Source organism: Peromyscus eremicus, chromosome 9 (assembly GCF_949786415.1).
Source record: "Peromyscus eremicus chromosome 9, PerEre_H2_v1, whole genome shotgun sequence".
Taxonomy (NCBI): Eukaryota; Metazoa; Chordata; class Mammalia; order Rodentia; family Cricetidae; genus Peromyscus; species Peromyscus eremicus.
Window position 1 is genome coordinate 100531759 of NC_081425.1, and position 9789 is coordinate 100541547.

Consider the following 9789-nt stretch of genomic DNA (forward strand, 5'->3'; position numbering starts at 1 on the left):
CTGGGTGCTTTCCCAGAACACACTCTAGACAAAGAACAGTGACGTGCAAACATTGCCAAGGTCTCTCACTTCTGGTATAGCTGTGGATTTTGACTGGGAATGCTAATAGTATGCCTGCTCTACAAATTCCATGGCATTGAATTTGAAGACCTATTTTCTGGTGGTGTTGGGTTTGGAAGAGATAAAGAAACTTTCTTCACGACAATAAAAAATTTCTCTGATTGCCACCGTGCAATTATTTGATAATTGATGAAGCATGGATAGAAGCTGCCCATGCACTCAATGGCAAGTTTCAGGTATGTGATGGATAGTTTTATGCCAACTTGATATAAGCTAAGGCCATCTGAGTGGAGGAACATCAACTGAGCAAATGCCTCCATAAGACCATGCTATAGCAAACCTATAGGTATTTTTTCAATTAGTGATCAATGGGGGAGGGCCCAGCCCACTGCGGATGGTTCCATCCCTGGGCTGTCAGTCCTGGGTTCTCTAAGGAAGCAGGCTGAGCAAACCATGAGTAGCAAGCCAGTAAGCAGCACCCTCCATGGCCTCTGCATCAGCTCTTGCCTCTAGATTCCTACCCTGAGTTCCTGTCATGACTTTCTTTGTTGATGAACTGTAATATGGATGTGTATGCCAAATTAACCCCTTCCTCCTCAAGTTGCTTTTCTTGTTGTTTCATCATAGCAATAGTAACCCTAACTAAGATAAGGTGGAACTTCTTCCTCATCAGGGAGCATATTCTTTGTTATCAAGAGAAAACTGTATTTGGATTTTTAAATAACAGGAACAGTTTATACATAGACACCTCTCTGTGTTCTATGCTCACAGAAACAGGCTTTAGCACTTCAATGACCCAGCTCCTCATCCCCAAAGCTGGACAGTCACTTCTAAGTCCCCAACAAGTTGTCAGTCAATGACACTCTGCTAGTTCCAAGAGCAGGATCCATCTGACCACCCTCTGGCAGAGAGCAAAAGCAGGGTGAGTGAGAACTGAAAAGTTCAGACATTTCATTTGATGAGATGAAAGGCCACTTGCCATTCTTTAGTCAGGCTCTTTTCTTCCAAGGTTTGAGACATCCTTTCCATGACTATAAAAATAAACAGTCCAGAGAAGGACAATTGGCAGACCCTAAAACAGACCTCATAAAAACAGGGAAATATCCATTTACAAGTATAAAGAAATCATTTTTTATGCTTTGGATTTCTTTGTAATCAAAATGAAGAAAATAAAATCCAACTGGGAAGGATACCTATTTTGAAATATTTTTGATCCTTAAGTCCCTCAAAAATCATAGTAATATTAACTCAGACCATATTGAGGTATTCTAGTGAAATGTTAGTCTCTATGGAAAACATGTATGTATAAAGGTACCATCTCTATTAGCTGTATTTTTAAAAGATCTACCCTGCATTTTGAGCTAAGCATGACGTTTTCTGTCTGAGCTATAACAGTGTCCTATATTAGTACAGACAAATACAAGGTCACCAGGAGTAGTGTCCTGTCTGCAAAAAGGACACAGTACAAGAGGCCAAAAGTCAAGCAAAGCCATTTTTCCCTTTTCTGAGGTTGCATAACCCTGAAACTAGCTCCAAGTCAAAACCTTCTTGGACACCATGGTATGTGAAGAGTGGATATCTAATTGGACATGCATGTGTGTCCCTTCCTTACTCTGCCTCTCTCCTCCTGAAGGCCACCCTATTCAAGTGTCCAGTCTATGCTCTGCTCCTTTAGTCTTACATTTTCTTCTCTGTCTTTTCGTGACAACAAATGTCATGCTACTCACAGGCAAGCCCAGGCCTGCTTCTCAGGATTTTATCACCTCCTCCAGAGGAAACATAAAGTCTGTTTTGCTCCGGGGTTAGTAATGGAAGAAGACTGATGCCATGTGGCCTCTGAGCATTTCTGGTGCATTTGCTCATAACCATCCTTCCTCAGGCTCATTGAGGTTCTCTAAGGGAATAGCATCCACAAACTCTTTCTGCAATCTGCCCCACGTGAACTACCAGCCTCTTCCAAACCTCTGCAGAAGGGACAATAGATCCATTCTTTCATGTTATGAACCAATCCTGAATCCTACTGGCACTCAACAGGTCCTGAAGCCTGTAGGGGACACTTAATGCCTCCAAACCCAGAGTTTCTTACTTCATCCACCAAATCACATTCTCAGCCATTCTACACCATAACTTTGATGCTGAGTTTGTGATCTGATCTGTTCTCCACTTGTTTCTATAGCCACTGTAGCCATAAGTTTCTCTGGTTTTGCCCCACCCGAAGTCAGGGCTGCGGGATGCAGCTGCTTGGTCCCAAGTAAACACACAGAGGCTTATATTATTTACAAACTGTATGGCTTATGGGTCAGGCTTATTGTTAGCTAGCTCTTATAACTTAACCCATTTGTCTTAATCTATATGTTGCCACATGGCTGTGACATTACCAGTCTGCTGGCATCTTGTTGCTCCTTGGGTGGTGGGCTGGTATCTCTGCCTCTGCCTTTCTTCTTTCCTGTCTCTCTCCTTAGATTTACTGCCTGTCTCTAAGCTGCCTTGCCATAGGCCAAAGCAGCTTATTTATTAATCAATTGGAACAACATATATTCACAGCATATAGAAAGACATCCCCCAGCAAGCCAGATTCACCCTTGAGTCCTACTTATCCCTTTCTTCTGGTCATGACCTCACCATCAAGACCTGTTCAAGTAAAGACCTCAAATGGTTTCCCAAGATTATATGAGGTGAAAGGAAGACAATACAAGACATCCACCAACCCAAGTGGCAGCATTTTCTTTTCCAAGGCCAGGTTATGAACAGCAGCAAAAAATGTTTTTCTAGAATATGCAGACTCAAGGCCTGGGAACCTCCATCATCAGACATTTTCACTAAAAAGCAAAACAAAACAAACAAAAGCAAAACACTCCCTCAAGCTGGGTAGACAGCTCAGCAGCTACAGAGCTTCACGAGCAAAAGAACAAAATCCCAGAACCTCTGTAAATGCTGGGTGAGTGGGTGTCCTACGTGTAATTCTGTCCTCATGGGGCAGAGACAAGGAGTTCCCAGAAGATGGCTATGGAGATTAGTTTTATTGGTGAGTCCCCAAAATGAATAAAGTGGGAGAGTGATCAAGGAAGATTTCCAACAGCCACATTTAGTTTCCATATATACCTCCCATATACATGAGCCCATAAATATGTGAATATGCATACATACATGCACATATACAACATACCCATGAAAAGAAGAAACAGGAAAAATTACTAAAATAAATATGTAGATTTGATTAAAATGATTTTACTGATTTTTTAAAAAAATTCAAATACCTGAACTTAATATAATACAGCAAACCTACAACTTTCTAAAGATCCAGCTGTACAAGTTAGCTTTAATTGTCAATTTGACACAGCCTATATCACCTGACAAGGGAATCTCAATAGGGGGATTTCCTGGGTAAGATTGGGCTTCATGCCTTGACTGAAATATTATTTTCATGTGGTCAGCTGCATCAGGCTGACCCAGTGTTTCAGGGCTGTGCTGATCTCTCTGGAATCTGACTTCCTAGTCACGACATTTATTACAGTCATGTATGCTACCTATGTTAGCTGGCAGTTATCTATGTTGTTAGGGATTTTTGCTTCCTGACTCACCTCTGCTGTCTGACACCATGCCTGGAACATGGGAGAACTAGGATGGATGGGACGAAATCTTAACAGAATGTCTAGATGTCTCTGCTGTCCACACTCTGAAGGAGTGCTCTGCAATGCCTCTATTAATGGAAACACCAGCTCATCCCATGCTGGGCCATTATCTTTGACAGAGACTAGGAAAGGATGAGTAGAGAGGTCTCACACCATTCTGGAATCTCACTGATGCCAAACATCAAAGATGCATCTGTTCAAGTGTTGCCTCATACTTTGACTTACAAAGACCTACAAGCAAACACTTTACAGACATACAACACATAGAAATTAATTGCATGAGAAGCTGCATTTCTCCCAACATCAGTTTGTTAGGCACTTCTTGGAATAACTTGATTCAAGCTTCTTTGATAAGAATCAACTTATTTCATGACCTACAGTGAATATGGATTGTCTTTCCATTCCACTGTCTTTGAAGATAAAAACTGTCATTTCCATAGGCAGTAGAAGGCAGTGTGACTCAAGGAGTTTGGTAATATTGTCACCACAGAGGATTCTAGTGGGATGGCAACTTCTCTTTCCCCAAAGGGTTCTTTAATATAAGACATAGGACTCAGCCAATACCTCACCAGGCAGTGTTTCTGTAGTCTGTCAGAATCCATCCCAAACTGGGCTATTCATTAACTGGGCAGAAAATCTAGCTCAAGAAGAGAACAAGGAAATTTGAAAGAGTAGAAGCCAGGCCAGGATATGGAAGCCCTCTCCAGATCTTCTTAAACTACACCTTCAGGAGGTCTTGGCTCCAAGACATGAATGGGAACCAAGATCTGCATGATAATTTGTCTGGCCAGTTTGAAGGAAAGTGCTGATTTTCCATTAAGCTGTATTCAGTGCGACTAAGATGCACAAGTAGCCTGTCTCAGTCTTCTAGGTGTACAGGGGCTTCATTTCTTCCTTTCTAAATTCTTACTCTCTAATCTCTTGCTGACTAAATCACTATGTGCCAAGTGACAAAATGCTATCATGTAAGTCACCATTTGTATTGTGTGCAGAACACACATGATCTTACTGGAGAATAACCCTATGGAGAAACTGAGATACTGAAGAACCAGCCTGCCTTCATCTTAGGTTCAAATCTTATAGTAAAGAAAAACTAGGTTCACTCCTGTTTATGATTAAAACGGTTTCTCAAGGATTGGGCTATGCCCCACCTGTAACATTAACTACAAATGGTTATGTACTGCTTGTTCTAGGAATTACAATCATGTCTTTGTTGCAAAAAAGTTGTTTATAACCATCTTGAAACCCTACCTTTGTTTCAAAAGGATGGTATGCCCATCTTGCCACCATGTCTTTGTTTCAGGAGGTCATTATGACTAACTTGTTATGATGTTCTGCTCCTGTAACCCCTCCTATTTTGCCTATCAAATCCCCTATTTGCCTATCAAATCCCCTACCTCTGAGCTATGAAAGCCTTATCTTTCTCTTGGACCCCACTTTTGGGAGAAGCAGCCCGTGTACACAAATAACAAAAGCTTGCTTTAATTAACTGCTCACTTTAATTAATTTAGCCATGATGATTTGGGTCGGTGGTCTTTCTCCTCCTGTCTTTGGAATTAACAATACCAACAACAAGGAGCACGGCAAGAGTCACTGAGTTGGAGCTTAAACCTACGCACAGAATGTAAATTCCAGTTCTTTCTAAGCTTAGGACCAGAGGCAGCTCTACCTGAAAAGGCTCACAAACCTAAAGTAGAGGTGATTCCTAACCACAGACACCTACCCTGCCCTCTGACAGAGATGGGCCCCTAAAGGAGAAATAAGGTGCCGGACAGTGCCCCCCAATATCAGCCAGGCAGCTTTTATACACATTACACACTCACTTCAAAAGAATATGTGCTCTCTTCTATATAAATGCAGAGGCAGAAAGAAGCAACAGAACAAAAATGTGATTCACAATTTCATGCCAGGTAAATCTGTGAAAAATTCTATAGATACAGCCCGTGAGATGGCTCAGCAGGCAAAGGTGCTTGCCGTCAAGCCCCAGCATCTGCACTGGGGAAGGACAGAACTGACCATGCAAGCTGTCCTCTGATCTCCAGATACTTGCTACAACACATGGTTTTACACACACACACACACACACACACACACACACACACACACACACATTATAAAAAGCAATTTTAAAAGAACAGTTTATGGATAATGTTGATGACTTCCTCTGTGCCAGCCACAGTTGGATGCTGGGGCGAGAGCAGCAGACACCTGAGTCCCTACCCTGAGGTCCACACCACACAACGGCATCCCATCCATGTAAAGCTCAAAGTCTTCCTCTCAGTCTAACAACTATAAAGCACTTTCCTTTGGAAACACAAACGGTGTATCAGCGTAGCTATCAAAGAGCTATCTTCATCTTTATTCCCCAAAGGATTTTTCATTTCCCTCTGAGCTTCCTTTCTTTGTAGGTGTTTTTTTTTTAAGTCACAACATACAGAGAGCTGATTTCACTGACACACATTATTTCAGCATTTTGGATGCAACATCACTTTGCTTAAATGCTTCCCCCATTGTGGGTCAATTCGCTCATTTCAATTTGTGATTTGAAAAAGCAACATCACGTTTAACATCCCTAATGGAATGTCTGAGCAGCCTTCTGGGGGTAAACAGCCTATTCTTAGGAGAAAGCCTGTTAGGGACAGTGCTTGTTCTATATAAACATATGGACATATAAATATTATCAAATAACCTCCACATAACTTGGCAAAAAAAGTTATTCTCTTCATGTGATTGTGTTGAAGAATAGCTAAAGTCCGATCTTAATTACATTTAAGATTTTCCTAGGTGAAAGGTTATATATTATATATTTAGCTGCCTGAGTTTAGCTGCCTGAGAGGTAAACAGCATGTTGGCCAAGGTGCCTACAGGCTATGTACTTTCAATGATAATCAGTGAGTGCTGGAATTCTGGCTAACACATGGTGTTTGACAGAGTTCAGAAATGTTACCTTTTCTTTGTTGTTACTGGTTGTTTTGAAACCAGGTCTGGTGATATAACACAGCCTGGCCTCTAGCAACCTTCCTGTCGCAGTCTCCTGAGTGCTGGAGCTGCTCCAGATCTCTCACTATCTTTGGTAGGAAAGTCATTGTGTCCCATAGTGTTTTCATCCAAGTTTCCTGATGAGTTGTAATGTAGAATATGTTTTGGAAGTCTTATGCTCCTTCTTTATTTTTTTATGTTTTATAAAATCTTTATTGACAAATAATTCACATAGTATACAATTTGCCTGTTTGCACAATTTGATAGACTTTAGTCCAGCATCCTCATAGGCCCATGACACCATCACCACTTTCTATTTTAGAACATCGATGTCTTCAATTTCATACATATATAAAATGTATGGTGATTACATCCCACCTGATTTTTTTAAATGAACATAATATTTGCAATTGTAACCATTTTTAAGTTCACAATTCAGTGACATGAATCACATTCAAGATACTAATTACATTCATGATATTCATTAATTACACTCATGATATTAATTACATTTGTGGTATTCATTGATTACATTCGCAGTATTCATTCAATAACTTTTTAACAGCTTCTCTGATAAGCTCTTTGCCCATTTTTCAGTCAGGTCTGTTTTGTTGATGTAACAGAGTCCTCCTTTCAAACTCACCACGTAACACAGGCTGGCCTTAGACGCTTTCCTTCTTTATCCTTAAGTTTGAAGAGTTTCTTTGCCTAAGCCGTTTACCAGGCATGCCTCCCAAAGATTCTCTCCAGCAGTGACATGAGTCCTTCATCTCCTGACAGCATCCTTTGTCTTACTGTCCTATCTGCAGAATCATCACCACGCGCAACAGTTTCTAGGCTTTTGCCTATGTTGTCTTCTTCATTTTATTTGCTTTAAGATCCATTTTGTGCTACATTTGTGTGAATACCCCCCTCGCCCCCCCCCCCACACACACACACAAAAGTCTCTCTTGAGTGAGGTCTATTGCATGGAGAGACTTTGTGGCATTCCTTAGCCCCATCCTCCAAGGTACTCTTCCACTGCAAGACCATAATATCCTCAGCATTTCTTTGCAACACATTCAGGACTCCACATGTGTTACTCAGTTTCTGGGCTTCTGTGAGAGCTGAAGTTATGTTTTAAGAGATCCATGAAACAAAAACGCCGCTGACCTATGAGCCCCTTGCCCAAGGACAAATACTTCCTGAAATGCTGGAGGCTATTGTTTATGGGAGATAGCAAGCCATACGTTTTCACTTTCCTAAACAAGTTTGTTTGGCCCAACTACACCAGAAGTGCATGATCACAGGTGGGTGAGAGGTATGTAGTCAGGAAATATGTCAGGATGTATGCTTACCCCTGATTGGACCTCATGGGAAATGCTGTGAATTGTGGGATTTGCCTTTTTAAGTCCCTGCAAACTGTGACTCAGGGCCATTTTCTGGAATCCCAGAGATGGACCTGGCCAGAGAGTCCATCAGCCTGGCCAGTATTTAAGTAAAGCTTGTTCAAAATTTGCCTTTAAACTGTGGTAGTGGTCATATTTTCAAACAGTGGAGTTGACACTTCCACCCTGCTTCATCCATGTCCTGTACATTTCACACAAAGGCCACTCTGCCTTGATTAGAACAGCTTGACAATAAAGTTTTGAAGTAAGGAATTGTTAGCAGTCCAATTTTGTCTCCTCCTTCAGTATTTTCTAGGCAGTGTTGGATATTTTGCTCTTTTAAAATAAGTTTTCCAATGCTAATTCATATTCTCATTAGTTTTTTTTGATAGCTTCCCTTATTGAGTCTTATAAGTTAGTAATTAAAAATGTTCTTCATTTTGTGTTAGTGTTACAGATATTGTTTTGCACTTTTGCCATTTTTATTTAATTTCTAGATTTTTTCCAAACATTTTTTTTTTAGATTAAAGGGGAAAAAAAGCATTTATTAGGGGAGAAGCACAGCTTGTGAGGGCATTCATGTGGAGATCAGGGGACAATGTGCAGGAGTCAATTCTCTACTTCCACCAAATAGGCTCCAGGGATTAAACCAAGGTCATCAGACTTGGTGGAAAGTGCCCTCACCTGCTGAGTAACCTCGTTAGAGCCGTAATTTAATTTTGTGTCATGAAATTTACCAGCTCTTTCCTCTGTTGTACTGGAGACTCTCTCTGTAGCACGGTCTGACCACAACCTGGAGATTCTCACTTCCTCAGCCTCTTAGGCATCTATAGACACATTTCACATTTGAACTTTTGTCAGAACTAACACGTACTTTGATGTAATAAGTGGGATCGGAATTTACCGTGTTTATTTGTTTTGTTGCTTATCCAATTGTCCCCAAAGCACTCAGTTAACAATTTTGGTTTGGTTTTTACCAATGAGTTGAACTCTCCTTTTCACTACAGCTCAAATCTTCAGTTATAAGAGTCTTGACATTTACTTCCTGATCTTCTGGTCTTATTACTTGTGTATTATTAAGTAGTGTATTATTTAATTATCAGAGTTCTCTGATATATTACAGGAGATGTTGCCTGAACACTCCATGTTCATAATTCTCCCAGCATTCACTTATGTATCCTCTTTCACACAACTTGTGATATTCCTGTAGCTTAATATCAAATCCTATTAGCATCTGAAGCTCTGTCACATTACACCTATGGATTAATTTATGGGGAGCCAATAATCTCATGATATCAAGTTTGGGAGCAGTTTTTGAAAGTATTAATTCCTGTGTGAGCTAAACCCATGGAGATTCTGACACTGTAGCTGTCCAATAGGAAACTGAAAAACTAGAAACTTAAAAATATCCAGACTGTTGTTCAGATGGGACCCAGACAATCAGAGACCAGAATATTTAGTCCTGATTCAAAGGAGGGTTCAGATGCATCTTCCTAATAGAGGCACATTGGCAGGTGGCCTTCGGAAACAATTTGTGAAGCTTAATATTTGTGCAGAAAAATTTTAAAGGAAAAAGAAAGAGGAGTGAAAAATATGCTTAGATTTTTGGAGTCACAGAGTGAAAACAAATGATAGATGAAGTAAGGACAACATGAAGTAATGACCCACAAGAGAAAGAAACCAAAAACTTGCAGGGTGGGAAGTTAGGGTAAGAAGAGTCACAGGGGCACAGGGGTGTTCAAAGAAAACTG